At 41.4% G+C, this 23,432-nt stretch overlaps 1 protein-coding gene and 1 long non-coding RNA gene across 9 annotated transcripts in view; one reads left to right on the forward strand and one right to left on the reverse strand.

Moving 5' to 3' along the window:
- Nucleotides 1–23,432, reverse strand: part of NR5A2 (nuclear receptor subfamily 5 group A member 2) — a 302,503-nt gene that overhangs the window by 154,964 nt on the left and 124,107 nt on the right. The gene's annotated exons all lie outside the window — the stretch shown is intronic.
- Nucleotides 1–23,432, forward strand: part of LOC309371880 — a 124,519-nt gene that overhangs the window by 16,191 nt on the left and 84,896 nt on the right. For all 8 annotated transcript variants that reach the window (XR_014169298.1, XR_014169299.1, XR_014169300.1 and 5 more), the window contains one exon: nt 6,944–7,063. This is a non-coding gene — a long non-coding RNA (uncharacterized lncRNA). The remainder of the gene's footprint in view (nt 1–6,943; nt 7,064–23,432) is intronic.

The raw sequence follows: 23,432 nt of genomic DNA on the forward strand, positions 1-23,432 counted from the left end.
TACAGCCTTCAAACCACCTATTGGTTTAAATGTGGTTAGTCCATAGCAGGTTGTTTGAGCTTTTCAGCTTAACTCGGTTTAGGATCTCATCCTTGGATTGCAATTCTTGCAGATACTAATTTGGAAGTAAGCTTCTCTTCAAGAACTCTGGTAGGATTTTCAGCATTAGGTTATCATCCTGGGGCTCAGGGTAGTATATGTGAAAAACAACTGCATAATTAAATCAGCCCAAGTATTTAGCCTACTGAGAGGTCTTTATTGTGTTTTGTTCTTCACAATGAAACAATATTAAGAGATTTTACAGAACTGGCCGCAGTAGTGAACAGACTTTCTCTGGTGCAATCCCGTATCTTTTAGAACAATTTATTCTAGAGTAAATGATTGCCACGGCATGTGTTTGCACATGTAACAGAAAGGCAGAACAAAGCAGCAATAATAGATCTGGCTTTGCCAACACCAGTAGTTGCAAAGTAGCTTTTAAGAAGTGATGTGCTCAAAGGTTATCTTTGTTATATGAGATGTACTTACTTAGTTTTTAAAGTGCGACTGGTGTTTAGTTAAATCTTTTACAGACTCAGTTCACTGAAGGTGACAGAAGTACTCACTTGAGCTCAATGAGAAGTAGACATGACAGTAAATTTTTCAGTCCCAGACAGGGGATCTTGTTATAGGAGTCAGTATGGGGGTCAGGGCAGAGCCTGTTGATGATTGAGGAAAAGAGAAGTAAATTCATTCTGCTCCAGGCACTTTGTCAAGTGCCAGTAGCTTACCATTGAGAACTAGTCACCCGTTCGAGTCTTACAGCCCTAGAGGTCACTCATTTGATATAAATCATAGCACTGCATAGGCTCAGCAACCCATTGCCATTCAGGATGAAAATAAAAAAGAGGAATGCAGCCTTCTGAATGGAAATGACTGCGAACGTCCCCACCACATGTTGCTGTTTAATGCAATATGCGGCTCGATATTGATCTCCAGAATCAAGTCATTAAAATGTGCAGGTTTTTTTGTTTATTGGAATGAAGCAATTAAATGGTTCAGTTATGCCAGACCTTACCTTTTCTGATGAAAACTATTGATTTCTTGCCACAGCTTTATAAGCGACAATGTTTTTGATTACTCTTGACAAACCTCCTTGGAGTGTTAATTAAAATTGTACCAGATGAGCAGGTGTGGGAGATCATTAGATTGCCCGGATCACACACCACACTTCATATTCTGCAGCCTTGCATAATGAATAGGGCACAAGAGGGGGAAAACAATATCTTAATCAGCAGAATTAGCATCTTTGCTTAACCCCCCCCCCCACAACCAACTAGGTGGCATTCAGTTTTACAGTACCGACATCCATCAGCTGTTGGAGAACTTCAGTGTCACTGACTACACTTCCTCTTTTATAATAGTAATTTGTTTCAAAGGACAAGTCTAGTCACTTTTATTTTTAAAGCACAAAAGATGACACTATACTAGAAAGGCAAGAGGCAGCATGAAAATAAACAGTTAGGATGAAGCTATGCATCCAATTATCTTTTTAATGCAAAAAATGCCATGAATTTTGCCATAAGAAATATTTTAACATGTATTCTATTGATTTATATTATTCTTCTTGTTACTGGACTAAATGTTTTGGTAACTATGTCATGAAAGACATTGATTTGGTTAGCTTTTGAAGTGAAGCCAACAAAGGGAGGTTCTTTTTTTTATTATTTGCATCAGCAATTTTATTTTGCACATTTATCAAAATTGACTTTTTGGGGAAGGCATTATGACTGCAGTCTGATGCACACATATATACAGCCTAATTTTATGTGTAAGTTCAGTAGGGCTTACTCAAAGAAACCCACACTGAATTCTGGCATAAGTGTCACTGAATTCTGGCATAAGGCGAGGCTATATCACAATGTATTTATTTACTCTCAACGTTGGTTTTTAAAATAGTGCCTGAAGTTAAAAATCCAACACAATCATGGTTGGAACTGAGGCTCCTGCGACAATGGAAGTTTGTTTTGATAGACAGCTTTGCACTGACAACCACACACACAAAATGACCAAAGACAAGGAAGGGAAGGAAGAAACACAGAGTATATAGCACAGGGCTGAGGTTTGGAGTGATGCAGAGGAATGTGTGGAACAGCTGCTCACAAAATACCTGCCTTGTAAGTAAATGGAAAGCTTCAGCTTCTATTAATTTGACTGGTGTGTCTAGTCAACAGTAACGAAAATCCTATGTGATGTGCTTGCAATGCAGCCCCCATTACATTTGAATAGACAATTTGGGACTGCACTGCTCTCTCTTCTTTTTGAAGTGTGCTGTTTTACACTGTGAGCAATTGAGATATGACATAAAGAAGCGTGAGGTTTTGCAGACGAGTGCTAGATTAGAATGACTATTAGTATTTCTACTAATACTGTATTATAATTGTTATTTTATTTCTGTATGGCCCTCCTGGTTGGGAACCCAGAGTGGAGTACATCATAAATAAGATATAGTCAATTAAAGCAACATTACATTGAAACCAGTCTAAAAACTCCTGACATCAAGCAGAACCCAACTAAAACCTGTAATAACATATTTCATCTGCTTGGTACCTGTAAAGGATGCAAGCAGTTTCTGCCTTAAAGTACCAAGTAGAGGCATGCCCTACACTCACCACTCCCTCCTCTCAAAAAAGGCCGGTGACCCCTAATTTATTTACATGGTCCACATAAATAGAAAAAACACACACACACCAGTGCCTTTTAAATAGATAATTTACAACACAATTCTAGACATGCCTGCTTAGAAATAAGGCCCACTAAGTTTGATAGGGCTTGCTCCCAGGTAAGTGGGTATAGAACTGCAGCCCTAACTGACCATCCCTTTTGACTTTTGTTGAAATGACATGCTTGTTAGTTTTCCATAGCTTAACAATTAGAGTGATGTGTTGAATTTTCCTGTATGATTATGCACCAGTTATTGAATTATTCAGCAATATGCATTTTCTCGGGACCTTAACTGACATACAAGCTAAGTATACCAGCCCCTTTGCTAAACTAATAGAAGAAATAAAGAGGGAAGAGAATGGAAATGGCAATGTTTGCACATTATAAGGCATAAACCACAAGGTTCCTGCCCTCTCCCAGCTCACACTAAGGCTGTGTATACGCTCCTGTTTACTCAGCATCCAGTGCACTCCTGCTGCAAGTCTGGCAGCATTAACCACAACAAACCTTTATCCTGTCGTTTGTAATGAAATGCTACATTTTGATGTGTTTCCCCCACAAACCACATTCAATCTTCAATCTTACGTGTACAGAGCCTATGAGGGAGGGAAACATGGTCCCTGCCTGGTTTAGTGTTACTCCAAACAAATCACAACCTGTAGCCAAATTTTATTATTGGCTTACAGGTCATTGGATGCAATGATAAATCCAAGGTGGTGGTTTGCTTTCTCTGGGTGGAATTAAGCAGTTTTGCTAGTGCACAAGCCATGGTTTATGGTGCACTGTGATGTGCAAACACCGCAGGAATTGTTGAAGGCTATCTCCTACCACAACCAACACGCTGTTCTGTAACCTGAGCCCTTTTGTACACAAAGTTACTCGCCTAATCTGCCCAGTAGCACATGTAAAACAATCACAATATGCCTGCAGGTGCATTGTGGGGAATAATCTCTGCTGGCTCATGGAGAATTAACCTAACAGCAGTCCTTAACATAGGATGTCCGCGTGTGGGATGGGCTAGGTGAGGAATGCAGGATTATACCCCAGGATAGAGGTGGTGACCTCTGGCTCCACAATCTTAAATTCTGAAGTAAAAAAAAGAAGGGTTGATGGAAGCACTAGGTACTAACGGGAGCTAAGCTAAGACATTTTTGCTGTCTGCTGCTGAGCAGTAACCCCACATGCACCCTCAAGTCAAGGTGCATTAGTTCCCTCAGTGAAGACATGGGGTTGATATTTTTGACTAACTCACAGTGCCCCTGAAGATACACAAAGAGAACATTTTATTTCAGAAGGAACATGGCTATACTATCAAATAGGGTTGATAGGACCCCTATCACAAAGAACTGAAGAGGGATAAAGATAACTTCACTATAAATGATATCCTATGGGTTTATAAATGCTATGCCCCCACTATGCTGCCTTTATCCACAAGGAACCTATCCTATCCTTGTTGAGGGAGGAGGGTGGTTCAGGTGGAATGATTATGCAGGGCTAGTGATACTGCCAACCTCCAGCATCTGTTTGCCTGAGTTTGTCTAATCTCTGCCCTGGGTGCAATAATGGGGACTGGAATTAAGGTCTTCATTCACCACTAAATTTCTTAAAGCAAATCCCTAATTGCTGACCAGGTCTATTAGGGCTGCATAACCTACTGTGATGAGAATGCTACAAAAATTCAGTGCAGCACATTGTTTTATGTACATGGAACAGTTTATAGGTTTTAGAATATCAATTCCCCCTTTTGATTAAGTAGAGCTCCATTGTTTTATTTATTACTAAATTGCTCTTTTGTTGCTTCCTGACGGTTTGATTTGTTGCGACGCTTACATATCAAATGAGCCAAAGTCTCTTGGAATGAGTGGCTCTCTTTCATTATTCTTCGAGCCATATTGAAAACCATTCCTGTCAGCTGATACACTCCCAAGTAGCTTGGGAGAACTTTGGCATAGTTTGCCTAACCTTACAAACAGTAAAAGCTAAACTCGCCTTTGATTAAAATAATAATAATAAAGCCAGAGGACTTTGGCACAGAGCCATTAAGGATGCAGGTGACGTTTGTAGCAGGCTTGACAGAATATTTCGCAAAACAGTAAATGTTCTCCTGAGGGTCCCTCAAATGGGCTGCGGCACTTTGCTTGTACTTAACATATATCAACTGTCACCCAACGGCAGTCACCGCTGAAGTGAGCACAATGGAACATCCAGATGGGCTAAACAAAGTGAGCAAATGTTCAATGCTATTAAAAGCTGTTTACATCAACTTCCAGTATTTCATGTGGTGAAGTTTATATTGTGTCACCTCTGAGCTGCTTAGCTCCATCCACTGCCTGCCGACACTTTTGTAAACTATTGTTGCTTATGTATGAAAACGCTGTACGTGCTACAGAGCATTTAAACAGCAGGGAACAGTCCATTGTATGCTAATTGCTTACTCCCAAGTATTTTAAATGATCTTAGTTTCTAGTTAGCAGATCTCCTTTGCGGACTTCTTTTCCAGCCTTACTATTCTTCTAACTGACAGGTGAACCATCAGGATTTGTTTTACTTTATTTTTCCTCCCACTTGCAAATCTACACACACTTTGTGCCATATGCAAATTTGCTGCGCACAAGTAAGATGATGTCGGATGAGACGGAATTTCAAGGAATGATGCTTTCCCCATAATTGTGTTTCTGTACAAGAAAAAGCTTAACCTGTTGAATCCCAACAGGCAGATACAGTGGTACCTTGGGTTACATACACTTCAGGTTACATATGCTTTAGGTTACAGACTCTGCTAACTCAGAAATAGTGCTTCAGGTTAAGAACTTTGCTTCAGGATAAGAACAGAAATCGTGCTTCGGTGGCGCGGTGGCAGCAGGAGGCCCCATTAGCTAAAGTGGTCTTCAGGTTAAGAACAGTTTCAGGTTAAGAACGGACCTCCGGAACGAATTAAGTACTTAACCCGAGGTACCACTGTATGCAGCTATAATATATCCATAGGAAAAACTCTTGCAGAATTACATAGCCAAACTAGGTCTTCACATTTTCTGGAAGTTGATTTGAAGAGATGTCTCTTTCTCCTTAAGTTGCTTATCGTTCCACCCATTCTTGGATAAGTGTTGCAGCTTAGTGGCAGAACAAGTGGACCGTTACTGAGGTGGATGGACTAATGATCTGGCTTAATCTAAGGCAGCTTTCCATGTGCCTTCATTATTGGAGCCTCTTCCATTACCTTTTTTAAAAAATGAATTTGCAGGTGGGGGGTTTCATCTGTTTGTTCTTTACACCAAATTTCTTTTTAAAAAGGCTGTCTAGTTCATGATTCCAGGACATGATTGCTCCAGGTTCCCACTTTTGCCAGCAAACTGTATCAAATGTGTGTGGATGTATGTACAGTATAGGTGCTATTTCACTTTTTTGAAAAACGAAAGCAAAGAAAGAAGAGTTTGCCATTTTGGGAGGAGTAGGTGTGTTTGGGAAATGTGTAAAGGTTAAAAGAAGGGTAGCAAATAGGATAAAACTGAAATGAACTAAAATAGGAGTGCTTGTCTGCATACACAATGAGACTTTGTTCAGTCCATTACATAGAAGAGATTTATTCTGGACTGAGCCAGTCCTGTGTGCTTGGAGAGCTCCAGTTCTGCTTGCTGCCCATTTGCTTTGTATAAGGTCTGTACCTTCAAGTGTATCAGACTGTTCCAAAGCCTCTGCATTCATGCTTGACAGAGGTCAAACCTCGTGCCTTTAGATGAGCCCTTGGAGCCAGTTTGTCAATCCAAATGCAAGCTGCTCAACTTCCTGTTTATGCCTGTGCTGAGTTACATATCCGGACTTCCTTGCCTTCAGCTGCAGGTTTTTCCGTACTCCCTAGGAGATCCCTTCCTTAAAATGGTTTCTTATCATTTAAGCAGGCTGCTGGAATTTTGCTAATTCCTGTTTCACTTAACACATGTGAAGTTCTGCATTGGCTACACAGGCCATACAGTGTTACCAAAAGGTGATTTAAATAACAATGTACGATCATAGAGGGCATTAAATGCAATATTTTGATTACCTGTTAAAGGCACTTCTTGTAAACTGACCTCAATCAATGAAAGTGTGATCTTGTAAATTTAAGTTGTAGTTAGGATTTTGTGTACCTTTAAAAGTTGTAGTTAGACCATTTTGTGTACCTTTAAAAAGACTATTCTTGCACCTCAAGGTTAATTTTGGCTGACACTATGAGTGGTTTTAAAACCGATAATCTCTCCACTAGATGCTGATGATGAATCCTACTAGTACTAGTTCCTGCACTTACAAGCTTGCCATCTAAAATTAAGCACTGGGTGGAAGCAACAGAAGAAGAAGCCTAAGCTGAAAGAGACAAGTTAGCCAGGTGAGCAAATGCAATTACACATGCTACACCATTTCAAAGGTGGCCTCCCAGTTACGGAACCGTATTCTAAACGTGATCCATCAGGCCTCATCCCTTGGCAGTTTTACACAGTCCTTAAAGAGCCATTTTTTTATCATGGCCCTTGGGAGCCAATCTGTAAATTGGTCATTTTATTTTCTATTGTATACTATAGTGATTATGTATTGTTGGACAGAGATGTATATTTCAAATATTTAAAGGGAATTATTGCTGGATTTTATAAATATGCATTGATATGATGGGAGGCGGTTGGTCTAAAAGTAAAATTAAATTGAATTACTATACCAGCACCACAATTTTTAAGTGTTATTGGAACAAGCAAATATCCAGCATTGAATACTACACTGTCATCAAATGTTGTGCACAAGGCTAAATATTTACACTGCGTATATTAATATGAAGGCAACCCACCACTGAGCAAAGGTGTCACGTTTTAAGCCCTGACCCTTTGTATAGAGTCAATAGCCTCTGGCAAAAGGTGCAAGAAGTGATTTTTGAATAAATAATTCAGCCGTCTACAGTGGAAGTACCAAAGGAAGCATTGTATACAGAAGAGAATTTGTCTAAGCAGTTAAGCCAGCTATAGGGGTTTGGGTGTGTGGCTGTGTGTCCTTGTACCATCTACCGGTAAATAGAACAATATGTTGGTGCAACGAAGGGAGGGAAAGCGTTGAAGCAGCTTGGTCCCTCCGGAAGTTTTGAACTACAACTCCCATCAACCCCAGCTGGCATGGTCTGTTGTCCAGGATGATGGCAGTTTTGTCCCTAACATCTGCTGATCACTAGGTTGAGGAGGCTACCCTGAATTTCATAAATTTATTATTATATATAGATCTTATGTTCCCGACATAAAAATACAAGATGGAAACACCAAAATAGCTATCTTCATCTGTCTTTACACACCCCTGCCTCCATCATCATCATCATCATCATCATCATCATCATCATTATTTTGTATACCGCCCTATATCTGCAGGTCTCAGGGCGGTTCACAGGATAAAATCACAATATATATAAAAAAACCAAATACACAATCAAAATAAAAACAAAAATAACCCAATAACCCCCTCCCCCATTTTAAAAGGGCATTGGATGTCAATTAGCCAAAGGCCTGGTTAAAGAGGAAAGATTTTTCCTAGCGCGTAGTTCAGGGGTCGCATGACTATGTTATGTTTGCTATCCAGATCCATCTCTCTTCTGTGTGGGTCTTCCTGAAGAGCACACAATTTGGTGTGCGCAGTGGGGAATTTGTGACTGCACAATGAAGCTTCCTATCATGTAAAAGAGAACAGGAAGCTATGAATATACTGGGCTCCAGGGAGTGTTCTGATTGTGGCCGTTGTGTATAGACTTGCACACAGAAAGGAATAATTATTGAACTTAATGACTGTCGTGTTATCTTAAGAGATGTTCCTAATGAATATAGAGTAGCTTTCAAACGTAAGTGTTCGGGCTCCACACTGTTTAAATAATGTTTGATTGATCAACTGCAATTTAACCAATTAAGTAATAATTAAATCTAAACAACTAAATTTAAATAACTTTGCATATTGCCAAACCTGATGTCCTCTGAGATTTTGAAGGCAATGTGACATAGCTTGCAATTTAATAAAAAGGTGTCACTCATTGGAAGGGAAGCTTAATATTTTATTTTTCATTTCCTGTTTCCTTTATGCAAAGCTAAGGCTTTAGTTGAGTAACGTTAAGATCTGTAGGGGGGGCTCTCTTAATATTTTCCCCACCCTTGGAACTGTGGAGGCTGGGAGAGAGCTTTTTCTGTGGCAGCCCTTAAATTGGGGAACTCCGTCCCCATAGATGCATCTTGCATCTTCACTGTGCAGCCTTTGCTGTATGTTAAAGAAGCAGCTTTCCCCCCTGGCCTTTGGCAGTGAAGGTGACTTTGGCTAAATTTATACCATTCTATTCCATTTGGAATGGCTTTATGTGCTTTATAATTGCAACTGTTTTATCTTATTTTAAATACTGCTAAACCACCCTAGGACCTTAGGACATAAGGTGGGTAAGAAATCAATCAAATAAAAGAGATAATTGTTGTTTAAACTGATCAAATCTACGGTATATGTGCTAATAAATATGGGATTTCCTTACTGATTTTTTTTTATGGTATAACTGTAACTTTTCTTGGCCAATAACAATCAAGATTGAAATCTCTCCAAAATGGCACTTTATACCGGTAGATAAAAAGAGAAAGTTTATTTTATAAACGTATTTCTATATCATCACATTTTGAGTAGGACTAACATTGGATACGAAGTGACGCGGGTGGCACTGTGGGTTAAACCACAGAGCCTAGGACTCGCTGATCAGAAGGTTGGCGGTTCGAATCCCTGTGGTGGGGTGAGCTCCCGTTGCTCAGTCCCTGCTCCTGCCAACCTAGCAGATCGAAAGCACATCAAAGTGCAAGTAGATAAATAGGTACCGCTCCGGCGGGAAGGTAAACGGCGTTTCCATGCGCTGCTCTGGTTCACCAGAAGCGGCTTAATCAAGCTGGTCACATGACCCGGAAGCTGTACGCTGGCTCCCTCGGCCAATAAAGTGAGATGAGTGCCGCAACCCCAGAGTCAGTCACGACTGGACCTAATGGTCAGGTGTCCCTTTACCTTTACCTTAACATTGGATACAGTCATATGTAATATAAAAGGCAAGGTGATGTGGAAAGTAAAAAACTTCACTCCATTATCACTGTCTTCATTCTTATTTATTTGACAGATTATACACACACACACACACACACACACACTGTAAAGGGACCCCTGACTGTTGGGGCCAGTCGCGGATGACTCTGGGGTTGTGGCGCTCATCTTGCTTTACTGGCCAAGGAAGCTGGCGTACAGCTTCCAGGTCATCTGGCCAGCATGACTAAGCCGCTTCTGGCGAACCAGAGCAGCGCACGGAAGCGCTGTTTACCTTCCTGCCAGAGCGGTACCTATTTAGCTACTTGCTTTCAAACTGCAACGGGAGCTCACCCCTTCATGGGGATTCGAACTGCTGACCTTCCGATCAGCAACCCCAAGCTCAGTGGTTTAGACCACAGCGCCACCCGCGTCCCATATATACTGTACTCCTCTTCAATTAGCACTTTATTAATAAAATATAGTAATAAAGCAACATAGAACAATTAAAGCATTAAAAAAAAAACAATTGAGAATATAAATGTTACATCTTCAGTTAAAAGATTGGGAAAATTAAATTGGTTTTCATCTGGCTCCAGAAAGATAACACACAGTCCAGCAACAACATGCAGCTTCTTTGGGCAGGAGTTGGAGCTCCCCAAGATGTAGCAATGGCCACCAACTCAGATGGCTTTAAAATGAGATTAGACCAATTTATGGCACATTAAGCTCTCAATAGCTACTAGCCATGATGCCTATATTTTGCCTCAACTGTCAGAGGCAGTTCCTGGGGATTACAAACAGAATGGCACCCACATACTGCTTGATGGCTTCAGATTGGCAAAATTTTGGAAGCAGGATGTGAATGGAAAAGTTATGGGCATAATTTTCAATACTGTCATTTAATATATATAGTAATATATATATAGCTTCTCCCCGTTGCTGCCCCTTGGTTCAAAAGGGGTCCAGGGACAGGGGCTGGCAATGGGGAGAAGCGATCTTCTCCCCGCCGCCCCTTGCTTCAAAAGAGGTCCGGGGACAGCGGGGAAGCAAGCCCATAGGGAAATGCGTCTTGCGAAGCGGCTAAGAAAACGTAAAACTCCTTCGCCTAGCGAGTTTTTCATCTTCCGAGGCGTTCGTCTTGCGGGGTACCACTGTATATGAAAACATCCAGATTGAAATCAAATCATCTTGTAATGACTTCATTAACTCTGCCACCAGTTCAGCAACCCTTTTTATTCCCTTTCACCCTTTGCTTTTTGAAACTTTTTCATGATGTTGTTGTTTTTGGTCAGAAAAACGTATGTTGCTAAATATGGTTTCTGTTTTTTTATAGTAAAACCAACAATAACAATGAGTCTAGCTATTATATTAACAATTAGTGCTGATCCCACACACGGCTTTCATCTCCTGGTCATTTGTCATAATGCTTATATTTCTGTTGCAATGAGGATGTGTGATGCCTCTCTGAAAGCAGCTGGAATGAAAACAAACACATCCACCAAGTTTGGCAAGCAAGAGAACAGAGAGAGATTAATTTGTTGTGCGCTTCAAAGGGTTCCTCAGTATAAGCTCTTTCATTGATGGTGGAGTGGCACACTATGCCTGTAAGCATGGAAAGTCTGAGCTGCATTCTTAATTTAATACCGTGTTGGGAAAGTTGATGGACGATGACAGTAAAGTTGGTTTTACTTCTATTGTAAGGTTCTTTCTAAAAGAGCAAGTCTCAGTTATTAATCTGCAAAATATTTAATTTCTGTGGATTAATTCTGAACACACATATATACACACACTTCTAAACCTCACTTCTAATGCTGTGCAATTTCCCAGTGCATTTATACAGTTGTCTCTATCGGAGGTTAAGTTTTGTTTCTAAACTCTGCAAAGAAGAACTGAAGAAACTTGTTTTTAAAACAAAGTTCATGGAGTTCTGTAAGTGTCCCAAACAACAGGAAAATAATCCTAAATTATTCTAAATCTGCAGTGTACACACTCACCTGTGGGGGTTAGCCCCACTGAACTCACTGGAACTTACATATCGATTCATGTTATTAGAAGAGAATTTGTCGCTAGCACACTTCACTTTGATTTCCACTCCACCCTGTCCAGTTGATTATTTTATGTCATTTTGTTAAGAACTTGGCTTGAAGTTCACAGGCAGCACAAAACATGTAGCTACAAACAGACCCCTTCATCAGTTGAAACATCTTCCCTTCAGACTTTGGGATAAATAGACTTCTCCGTTTACCACTGACACGTGTGTGAGGAACAGCCCATAACATGATTGAACTCCATTGATTTTTCATAAAAGTTTAATAAGACGATACAGGTCAAAAGCTTTGCAAAATTTGCAATAAATTTTGGCAGCTATCTGAACTAGACTTTGCTGCAAAAGCTGACATAAGAGGAGTGAAAGTGTTGGTTGAGACTATGAAAGGTAATGAGCACTGTGAAACTTTTGATCAGCTTTTTAAAGACTTTTGTATTGACTGCTGTTTCTCAGCAGATTAATTTTTTTTGTTTAGAGGAGATTTCATTCATTTGATAATATCAGCATATCTCCAATAGCATGCATTATAAAAACACCTTCCTAATAGTGATGTCCCAAAACATTTGATGCCCAAGACAGACTATCCCGATGATGGTCAGAGTATTTAAACTAAATAATTTACATTTTGCTGCCTTTTAGTGGTATTCCAAAACACGCTGTCTGAGGTAAACTGCTTCTTCCTGCCAAATATTTGGGATGATCCTGCTCCCTAAATGCAACCTCTCTTGAAGTGCAGCTTTCTGTGGGAATGTTGAGGAAGGTAGGATCTATTGATTAAATATTATTCCTCCTCACTCACATTAGTGAGCAAGCAGCAGAGCACATTCCTTGCAGCTTGTTGGAAGCAAGTTGATGATTCGTTAGAATCATTTAAATTAATCAATCCAGTCTGGCTTGTCCAGTCTGGCTTGTTCCTGGTAAGTTTTCCTTTTATTTCCTCTTTAAAATAATAATAACACGACAGTATTCTTTAAAAGTAAGAGTAAAGTTTTACTTACGTTCAGTTCACAGCAGTAATCTGAAGGCAGGTTTTATCTTGTGGTTACAGTTACATAGTACAGTTACATGGTCAGCTAGGGTCATGCCCATCTACCTGGTCACACACAAGGGGAGGAGACTCCAGAGCAGCTTTGACAGGAAGTCCTCCCTGTCTGGAGCCACATTCCCCTGTGTGTCCACTCTAGGCAACAGGAAAATATTGTACTTGACTGCTTCAGGGATGATACATCCCACACTTCCTTCATGTTTTACACAAGCTTAAAGCAGCTAGGACAAGGGCAGTCAACATGTTTGGGACTACAAATCCTGTCAGACTCAATCAGTATAGCTGATGTTTGGCAATGATGGAAGTTGGAGTCCAAAGCATCTGGAAGACTTTGCATTGGCTATCCCTGATCTTGGACCTACATACTTGAACATTATGGCTGCCAGCTGGAGCCCATTTTTATATAGTTCCATGTGGGTGGTGATGCTTCATGATGACGTATTTGTTGTGCAGTGACATACCATGCAACCTGGGCAATTTTCTCCATACCAGTACAAATGCCCTTTGCCATGAGGTTTCATGAGAAATGGAGAAAATCACTGATCCATGTGGTGATTAATAATAATAATGAGGAGGAGGAGGATTCCACATCTAACAGTATCAGAAGCTGTTAAAGGATCATGGTCATACTCCCCTATCTTGTTTCTGACAAGCGTTACCAATCAGGGCAACCATGGTGGTGGTTTCAGTGTCATGGCCGGGCCTGAGACCAGTCTCGGATGGATCCATGTAATCAGTTTCCTCTGAGTATGCCTGAAGCTGGACCACCACCACCTCCTTGAACACCTTGCTCAACATATTTGCCACTGGGTGATACATAAGTTACACTTCTAGGCCCAGGGAGGTCACCTGTTATATAAGGAGATACTTGTAAGATATAAGGCAGTATGGGAGTTCAAGTAGGGTAAGTGAGAGAGGGATTCGAACCGCCAACCTTCCAATTGGCAAGCCCAAGAGGCTCAGTGGTCTAGACCACAGCACCACCCATGTACACATGGAGGGACTCACTGAATGGTTTGAGTTGCTAACGTACACTTCTTACATTTTACATTTTCAGATTTAAATTGCTATAATTGGCTTTGTAGTGGACAGCTTAGACATCATAATATTTTTTCTCTTACACCCTTCCCCACCCTCCTTGCCCTTTCAATCATTTCCTACTTTCTTTACGAACTTGTCATTTAGCTCCTAAAAATATCCATGTTATCAGGGTTCAGACTCAGGGCTTTCGCTGAGAGACTATTGTTTGCCAATAATTAGTTTTGTGGTGCATAGCATCTGAGTGGCTCCCTGGTCCTTCTGAGCAGCCTATTATGCTAACTTTCAGTTTCCTGACTGGTCTGCCAAACAAGCACAGATGGAGATAGAAGGAACTTTTGGCTTACTGATAACAGTGATGTTCCCCTTCCGACATCTACACAGAAAACATGGCAGTTTTCGCAGAAAACCAGCGTGTTGCAGAAAACAACCCATAAACAAGCAGAGGATACAAGTGCTAGCAGGAAGGAAGGCCGAGAACAGACAAAAGGGAAACAATTTTGTTGCTAGATGTTGAGATGTTGTTTTTGAGACTCTGAAAATGTTTTGCAAAATTTGAAAAAGGCATGGCCTTGAAAGCATCACGCTATCTTAACGTTTATAGAGGTGGCTTCACAGTGCGCTTAGCGTAGTGATGAAAGCCTTGCTGTCTCAGTATTGAAAACGGGTCTGTCGTTACGGTTTGAGTGAAGATTAGAATTGCCTGATTAGAATCCAGAATTTGACAAAAGGAAGGTTCTTGTTTCTTACTTTGGCTGTGGTTGATCCTCCAAATGGTTCATTCACCTGCAAGGGTGGCCCCTGAGAGGTGTGCTTGGTAGATTGTGTGGCAACTAGGGTCAGCCCAAGACATTTTGCTGCTTCAGGTGAAGGGGAAACTGACACAACTGCTTTCTAGCTACAGAAACTGGGAGAACCGGCAGTATAATCTTACAGGCGACATGACAGCAGGCTTGCTCACACCCTGCTTTTCAATCTGTTAATATACAACCTTACATCTCCACTGCCCTATCATTCAGAGAAAAGATACCCAGCAGTACATCCCTTGGAACTCCTCAGCTCTCATAAATATATATATAGTCTGTAGAGGGCCTTCTCGGTAGTGGCTCCCACCCTGTGGAATGCCCTCCTATCAGATGTAAAGGAAATAAACAGCTATCTGACTTTTAGAAGACATCTGAAGGCAGCCCTATTTAGGGAAGCTTTTAATGTCTGATGTTTTATCCTTTTTAGATTTATTTATTTATTTATAATTTTGTTGGGAGCTACCCAGAGTGGCTGGGGAAACCCAGCCAGGTGGGCAGGGTATGAAGATAGATAGATAGATAGATAGATAGATAGATAGATAGATAGATAGATACAGTGGTGCCTCGCAAGACGAAATTAATTCGTTCCGCAAGTCTTTTCATCTTGCGAGTTTTTCGTCTTGTGAAGCACGGTTTCCCATAGGAATGCATTAAAAATCAATTAATGTGTTCCTATGGAAACCGCCTTCAGACCAGGTCCGGGGACAGTCTGTCCCCCAACCTCTTCTGAAGGCCGGCGGGGGGCGAAAGTCTTTGCTCCCCCCTGCCTGCCTTCCTGGGAGAGCGGAAAAGGCAGCGCTGCCTTCCCGCTCTCCTGGACCTCTTCTGAAGGCTGGCAGGGGGCAAAAGTCTTTGCTCCCCCCTGCCTGCCTTCAAAAGCCGTCCGGGGGCTTTTAAATCGCCCCGGACAGTCCCGGGGCGATTTAAAAGCCCCCGGTTAGGCAGGCAGGGGGGACAAAGACTTTTGCCCCCCGCCAGCCTTCAGAAGAGGTCCAGGACCTCCTCCGAAGGCTGGCGGGGGGCAAAAGTCTTTGCTCCCCCCGCCTGCCTTCATTTTTTTTTTTTTATAATAATATTTTTATTTGCTTTTTTCCAAGGTCAGATACCTCGTCAGTTATTCAACAAAGGCAGTTTTACAGAAAGAAAAGGAAAAAGGTTATAAGCAAAAAAGAGATCTTACTTTACAAAACAATTTTTCATGATCTACTGGGCTTCCCCACATCTTCCATCCCCTGCATCTTTTTCAATAAAATAAAGTTACAGCAAATTAATACCTTGTTTCCTGTGTTTTGTACTTTCCTCAATTGTATATTAGGTTTAGGGGAAATATTGTTAGTTCACAATTCCAACAGTCCTCAATATAGAAACTTTACCCTAGACTTTAGTCATTTCATCATCAGAACTTAAATTCAGCAATATCAAAAATTTGAAATCTGAAGCTTGTTGTCTAAAAACTTAACAAATTCTCAACATTCACATAACTTATAATGTTTTTGTAAATAGTCCTTAAATTTTTTCCAGTCCTCTTCCACTGCCTCTTCTCCCAGGTCTCGGATTCTGCCAGTCATTTCGGCCAGTTCCATATAGTCCATCAGCTGCGTATGCCACTCTTCCAGCGTGGGTAGCTCCTGTACCTTCCAATATTTAGCCAATAGAATTCTTGCTGCTGTAGTTGCATATAAAAAGAAAGTTCTATCCTTCTTTGTCACTCTCTGGCCCACAATGCCCAGGAGAAAGGCCTCTGGTTTCTTAGTAAAGGTATACTTAAATACCTTTTTCAACTCATTATAAACCATTTCCCAGAATGCCTTCACCTTCGGGCATGTCCACCAGAGGTGAAAGAACGTTCCTTCAGCTTCCTTACACTTCCAACACCTTTTATCAGACAAATGGTAAATCTTTGCAAGTTTGACTGGGGTCATGTACCACCTATATATCATTTTCATAATGTTTTCTTTCAAGGCACTACATGCCGTGAATTTCATATCGGTGTTCCATAACCTTTCCCAGTCTTCAAACATGATGTTGTAACCAATGTCTTGAGCCCATTTAATCATAGCTGATTTAACTAACTCATCTTGTGTATTCCATTTAGGAATGCATTAAAAATCAATTAATGTGTTCCTATGGAAACCGCCTTCAGACCAGGTCCGGGGACAGTCTGTCCCCCAACCTCTTCTGAAGGCCGGCGGGGGGCGAAAGTCTTTGCTCCCCCCTGCCTGCCTTCCTGGGAGAGCGGAAAAGGCAGCGCTGCCTTCCCGCTCTCCTGGACCTCTTCTGAAGGCTGGCAGGGGGCAAAAGTCTTTGCTCCCCCCTGCCTGCCTTCAAAAGCCGTCCGGGGGCTTTTAAATCGCCCCGGACAGTCCCGGGGCGATTTAAAAGCCCCCGGTTAGGCAGGCAGGGGGGACAAAGACTTTTGCCCCCCGCCAGCCTTCAGAAGAGGTCCAGGACCTCCTCCGAAGGCTGGCGGGGGGCAAAAGTCTTTGCTCCCCCCGCCTGCCTTCAAAAGCCGTCCGGGATAGCAGGAAGTGCTTCCCTGCTATCCCGGACCGCTTTTAAAATTCTGGCGGTGGGGAGCAAAGCCTTTCGCCCCCGCCGGCCTTCCTGGACCTCTTCTGAAGTCCGGAGGGGGGGGAAGGCTTTGCTCCCCACCGCCAGCATTTAAAAGAGGTCCCCGGAGATTTCCCTATGGGCTTTCGTCTTGCGAAGCAAGCCCATAGGGAAAATCGTCTAGCGAAGCGCCGCAAAAACCGAAAAACCCTTTCGTCTTGCGGGTTTTTCGTCTTGCGAGGCATTCGTCTTGCGGGGCACCACTGTAGATAGATACTTGATAGATAGATAGATAGATAGATAGATAGATAGATAGATAGATAGATAGATAGATAGATTGTGGGTTTTGGTTTATTTTTTAACTGCTGTTATTGTATACTGCCCCGATCTGCTTAGGGGGAAGAATGGAATCTAAATTATTTTTGATATCCAGCTAACTTGTGAATGTTAATACGAGGTACAGGAAAGAGCCTGAAAGGAGCATCATTATCAATGTAGCTTTTTCATTTGATTTACAGACACAAGAGAACCAAGTGCCAGGTGAAACTATGCTTGAGAATACAATAATACAAATGGCTTCAAAGAGTAGGATCTTATGTCAAGGGTACTTGGTGATGTTCTCACTTCATAAAGTTAGATTAAACATTTTGCAATTATTATTTTTGTTGCTAATAATGTTTTGGGCCAATATTAAATATTTATTAAATCTCCCCCCCCCTTTCATGAACAAACACTTTATTTTTAAATGTTAAAAAAGACACACCAAAATTTAAGTTGAAAAGAAAAAAATACAAAACTTATCTTGATCTTTCTAGGTGTTGCTATGTATTTGAGTAATATGTTGTCAAACCAACAGCATTCCTAAGATGCATTAAACTAATATTTCATAAGAATGCCTCAACCCTGATGATGTATTAATGTAATACATCGTTAAGGCGCCATTGCTCTTATGACATATAGCTCAAAATATTCCTATACTATTGAAGCACTACCTAGGGCATCTAGATTTGCTCAACCTAGGAAGGAAGAAAATGTTTCTAACGGCTAAGGTGTTGACTTTTTGCAAAGGGGGATGCATAGAGAAATGCAGCTGAAAACTAGATGTATCTGGAGGAAGCAATGGCATTGCATAGTTTGTGAAATAAAAATAAAGAAGAGCCAGACTGAAGTTGTAAAATTCCTAAATGCCAAAATAGGAGCCGGAAGATTTGATCCTGGCTACTCATTTTTGATATTGCACAGAAGCACACACCTTTTTGTGTAATGTGCAAAGGGAAAACTGCACATTAGCATGGAATTTACGCATCTTACACAGATTTCAGTATTGTTGCCTGTAAGTTTTATCCCAGATGTCAAACAGCAGCTTTGGGGAGCTTTGGGGAAATTGTACATGGGAAAGGATTAAATAATAAACACACCCCAATCTGATTTGTCCGCTGCTCTAGGCTACTGCTGTTATTATTATTTTTAAGAAACTGAGAGATCCTAATCATAAATCTGCATCACACATCACATGTGGTTGTGCTCTCACATTGTGTGGAAAAAGCAACACGTCTTCTCATGGTACCACAAGTGGTATTAACACACAGCAGTGCCATTAGGCATGGACTTGGGTCTGGCTGCCCAGCTCTCAGGGAGGCCCAAATGAAGCACCCTGGTTGTCCACGCCCCCTAGACACTAGGCTGAACCTGGGATGGCCGCACAGAGTGATCTCGCAGCAAAATGGTTGCGCTGTTACTGAGATCCCAGTAATAGCTGTTTAGGTGGCTGGCTGACATTTTGGAAATGCAGCCTGGAGGATGTGAGTTGGAAACATAGCAGGTGAAACCAGCTCCAGTGTAGAGTATGTATTCCCCCTTCTCTGTTTTGTCATGCAGCAGCGGTGTGGGCCAATGAGGTCAGGTCAGCACCACACTCTGCTACTAACAGCCTGCTCAGGGCTCTTGAACCTGGCAGTGTTCCTGCAAGCAGGGGGATGCAAATCCCACTGGCAATTGTATAGAGTGTCTGAAGCCATTCCCCAGAGCCAGTTCCACTGAAATAAAATGGGCTTTATTCCAAGAAAGAGATGGTATAGCTGTTAGCATCACTGTATTATTAGTTGTATTACTTTTAATACGGTGTAACAACACAGATCTAAATACACTGACATGCATTTTTCATTAAGTGAAAACCTGCAGTGCTGTGGTTGGTGCATCTTTTTCTGTTGCTGAACCATGGGCTGGTTGCACTAGTACTGTGCTGAAAGCTATCCTCTAGTTTCTGAAAAGCCCCCCCCCCCGAAGAACAGGATTTGCATTATTGGTTTTATTCTTAGGGCGCTTTAGAATTTCTTTAGAATTTGCTGGGTGTAGAGGTTTGTCTTCACTGCTGGCAGGTGGTCAAGGGTGGCTTCTTGTTGCTGTTGTTGTCGTTTTCCTTTCCAATGAACTTTGCAGCTTTCCTTGACTGCTTAGTCTTGTTGATCTGAAATATCCCCATGGGAGGAATGATCTCATGATTTCTTTTCTTGGGCTTTAAGTGTGGTCACCCAGGGAGGCTGCGGATTGCAGACTGCTGCTGAGATGATTTGTAAAATGAAAGAAAGAACACTCACTCTCAACCACCTTAAAAATAAGGTCAATGTGACCCCCTTTAAAAAAAAAAACAACCAGGAGAATTTCACTTCCCTTTGATCATTTTCTCTGCATTTGAAAATTAACAAAGGAGACCCCCCCCCAATGCATTGCATGAATGACAATGCAGGTTTGGATGACCCTTGGGGTCCTTTCCATCTTTACAATTCTATGATTGACAGAGAAAAGCAGACAGAAATGTGGGAGAAACTTTTAGCATACTGCTAGGTTGCACATTTAATGAGTGCTGGTAACAGACATAGAACAGATGAGTTGCATTGGTGTTTTGGCCATACCCATCATGTCTGCCTCTCAAGCAACAACAGCTCAGACTCCAGTTGTTCACCTGTGACATCTCTACTCTTGCAAGATTTATGGGGATTAAAAATGGAATACATGGCACTCTTCAATTTTTTCAGAAATTTTGCATTGTGTGCACAATTAAGCTTCTAAACCAGAGTTATACATTAATGTCTATAGTAACCTGTTAGTTATAGCCAAGATACTACCCTCTGGAATATTGAGAGATAAAGTGCTTCTGTGTGTGTTGGTGGTGGAGGGTGGAAACATACTTGACTTTTTAGGTGGTGGAAATATGGTAGGCAGACCTACCTAGAATGTGTGGTGTTAGTTCTGTGAAAAGTGTTTGGCTGCGATATAGCTCTTTTTGTTCATAGCCTGGGGGACTGGTACAATTTCCTACTCTCTCTCTCTTTTAAATGACATGAAAAAGATTGCAGTTAAGAAGCGAAGGAAGAAAGATGTGTCTTTGCTTTTCGGTTTCCTAGTCCCTGCCCGCCCTCCACAATACACCTTTGCAGATAACAGAGTAGTTCAAAAAAGTTCCCTCTGCCAATATTGTGTGTGTGTGTGTGTGTGTGTGTGTGTGTGTGTGTGTGTGTGTGTGTTGAGCCTTGTTTGGCTTTGACGGCAACTCAAGTAGGGTGGCAGTGTTACAAGTAGCTGTGATAGGTCACAGGCAGCTTTGACAGCTTGGCACATTCAGTGACGAGAAGCAGTTCTCCAACCTAACAGATGCTGCTCTGCTATTCCCTTTGATCACTACATGGCTGCTTAAGAGGTATTGCCGCTGCAAGTGTGTCGTTTTCATTACAGCGGTGAACTACTTCTGATATCAAGTGAAATCCGCTGGGACTGAAACGGCGGTCTGCATTACATGGGAACGAGATGTCTCCTTAGGGTATATGCGCTAGACATAATAAAAAAAAATCCCCCTTTACCCAATGATCCAGTTTCTTTTGGGATGTTTATGTTAAAAAAGGGAGATTAGCAAAAGACACCCTATTTGGGAAAAAGTGAAGGTTTTGTTTTTTGTTTTTAAAAGAATGCTAACAAAAAAATTTGCTGCTTTCATTACCCCCCATCGGTGGGGTGTGGAATGGCTTGGTAAAAATTTGTGGAATTTATATTAAAGAAAATGCAAGTGATTTGCATAAGAATGGCTTCTGGTTGTTTTAGAACATGACATTCCATGTATTGGGGGCTTTCTCTTCACAGTAGTTGCCATCTACCTCTTGAGTTATACTAGAGATAGAAAGCAGGTAATGAATAGTATAATAACCCAGGGAGAAAACTAAGCCTTCCTTCAAAAAAGACGCTTTAGGCCTTCCCAAAGTCCTGGATTTTGCTTTGAACAGCAGAGCCCCATCCCATAATTCCACTCTATGCTTGGTTGTTAATCTTTCCACATGGTTTTTAGGTATTGGTTCAGTAAAGGTAAAGGGACCCCTGACCATTAGGTCCAGTCATGGCCGACTCTGGGGTTGTGGCACTCATCTCGCTTTATTGGCCGAGGGAGCCGGCGTACAGCTTCCGGGTCATGTGGCCAGCATGACTAAGCCGCTTCTGGCGAACCAGAGCAGCACACAGAAATGCCGTTTACTTTCCCGCCGGAGTGGTACCTATTTATCTACTTGCACTTTGATGTGCTTTTGAACTGCTAGGTTGGCAGGAGCAGGGACAGAGCAAGGGAGCTCACCCCATTGCGGGGATTCGAACCGCCAACCCTTCTGATCGGCAAGTCCTAGGCTCTGGTATTTAACCCACAGAGCCACCCGCGTCCCGAAGTATTAATATGTAAGCACTATTTGTGCTGCATGTGTAAATTGGTCTTAAGACTGCTCAGTTCTAACTCCTAAGGCAGAGCTTTCCAAACAGTATGTCGCGAGGTGTTAGTGTGTCAGCTGCAGTGTTAGCTGTTTCGTGCAAACGCTCCCTGTGCTCCCCGCCCCCCGGGCTGGAAAGGGGTTAGTTTAACCTCCGGTTTGCTAGTAAAACTAAATTACTGTGTTACAAAATTGTGCACGTTTAAAAAGTGTGTCACCAATGTGAAAAGTTTGGAAAGCTCTGCCCTAAGGCTTTTCTTCCATCAACTTGATTTGGTATGAGAATTATTTCCTGGCTTAAACCTACAGATGGGACTGTCTCTGAAAACAGCCCATCTCCTTGGTATAGTAAAGGAAAGTGCTAGCCTTCCAGCCAGATGCTGTCATCTGGACCCATGACCTTATCTTTACTTTTAGCCAGATTACTCTTCAACCTGATCATTTCCAACCGTTGCCTTTCCTGTTTTGACATTCTCTGGCATTTTCTTTATTTAAGGCCTGCACAAGTTCCTACCTTGCATTTTTCATTCTCTTTGTGGGCCGTAAGAGCACATGATGATGGTTACTTCCATGGTAGCCTTGACACCTTTCATTTATTGTTATTATTATCATTAAATAAAATTTAATACAGTCTCCACAAAAATAATAAACATAGCATTGAGTTTATAGTAGATAGCAAATTTCTACCACCAGTTTCACAAACATCTGTAGAGAGCCTACAATGAACAGTAATGTTTTAGGATTCTGTAAAATGACACCCTGACACCTTTCATGAAGTTGATCTGACATCCCAAAAAGAAAGGAAAAATAATGAAAGAGAAGAAGAGCAAGTTTTGAGAGGAGAGACTGAAAAAAAAAGGAGATTTTAATTACAATGTTTGGAATTAGAAGGGGAAGTGAGTGAGCAACAAACGTCTCAAATATTTTAGAATGCGCTGAAATGCAATGCACTGATGTAGAAACATAAAATTGAAATTCTCTTAAATTTGGTAACATTCTTTGTGAAAGCTTCTTTGCGGTCTGACACACTACAATGTAGGAAAAGGCTTTGAATTTCCAATTCGTCCAGTTTATGATTCTTTAATTTTGCATATCAAATAAATATTGGATAAGATTCAGAATTCGGCAACACATTTAAGTTTTGTCACCCAGATTTTGTCAAAATTTAAATTCTGAATATGACCATAAAAACGTGAATATTATTATTATTTATTTCTAAACAGCTTTTAACCCAAAATTCACAGGGCAATGTACAAAATATAAAACCATACAAAATAAAACTATAAAAACATACACTATACCTCATGTTGCGTCCACTTCAGGTTATGTGTTTTCGTGTTGCGTCCCGCGGCAACCCGAAAATGCTGGAACGGATTACTTATGGGTTTTGCTGCTTGTGCATGCGCAGAAGCGTTAAATTATGTCGCGTGTGCAGATGCAGTACTTCTGCTTGCGTCAGTTCCATG

The sequence above is a fragment of the Podarcis melisellensis genome (genome assembly GCF_964234715.1).
Source record: "Podarcis melisellensis genome assembly, chromosome: 6".
Classification (NCBI taxonomy): Eukaryota; Metazoa; Chordata; class Lepidosauria; order Squamata; family Lacertidae; genus Podarcis; species Podarcis melisellensis.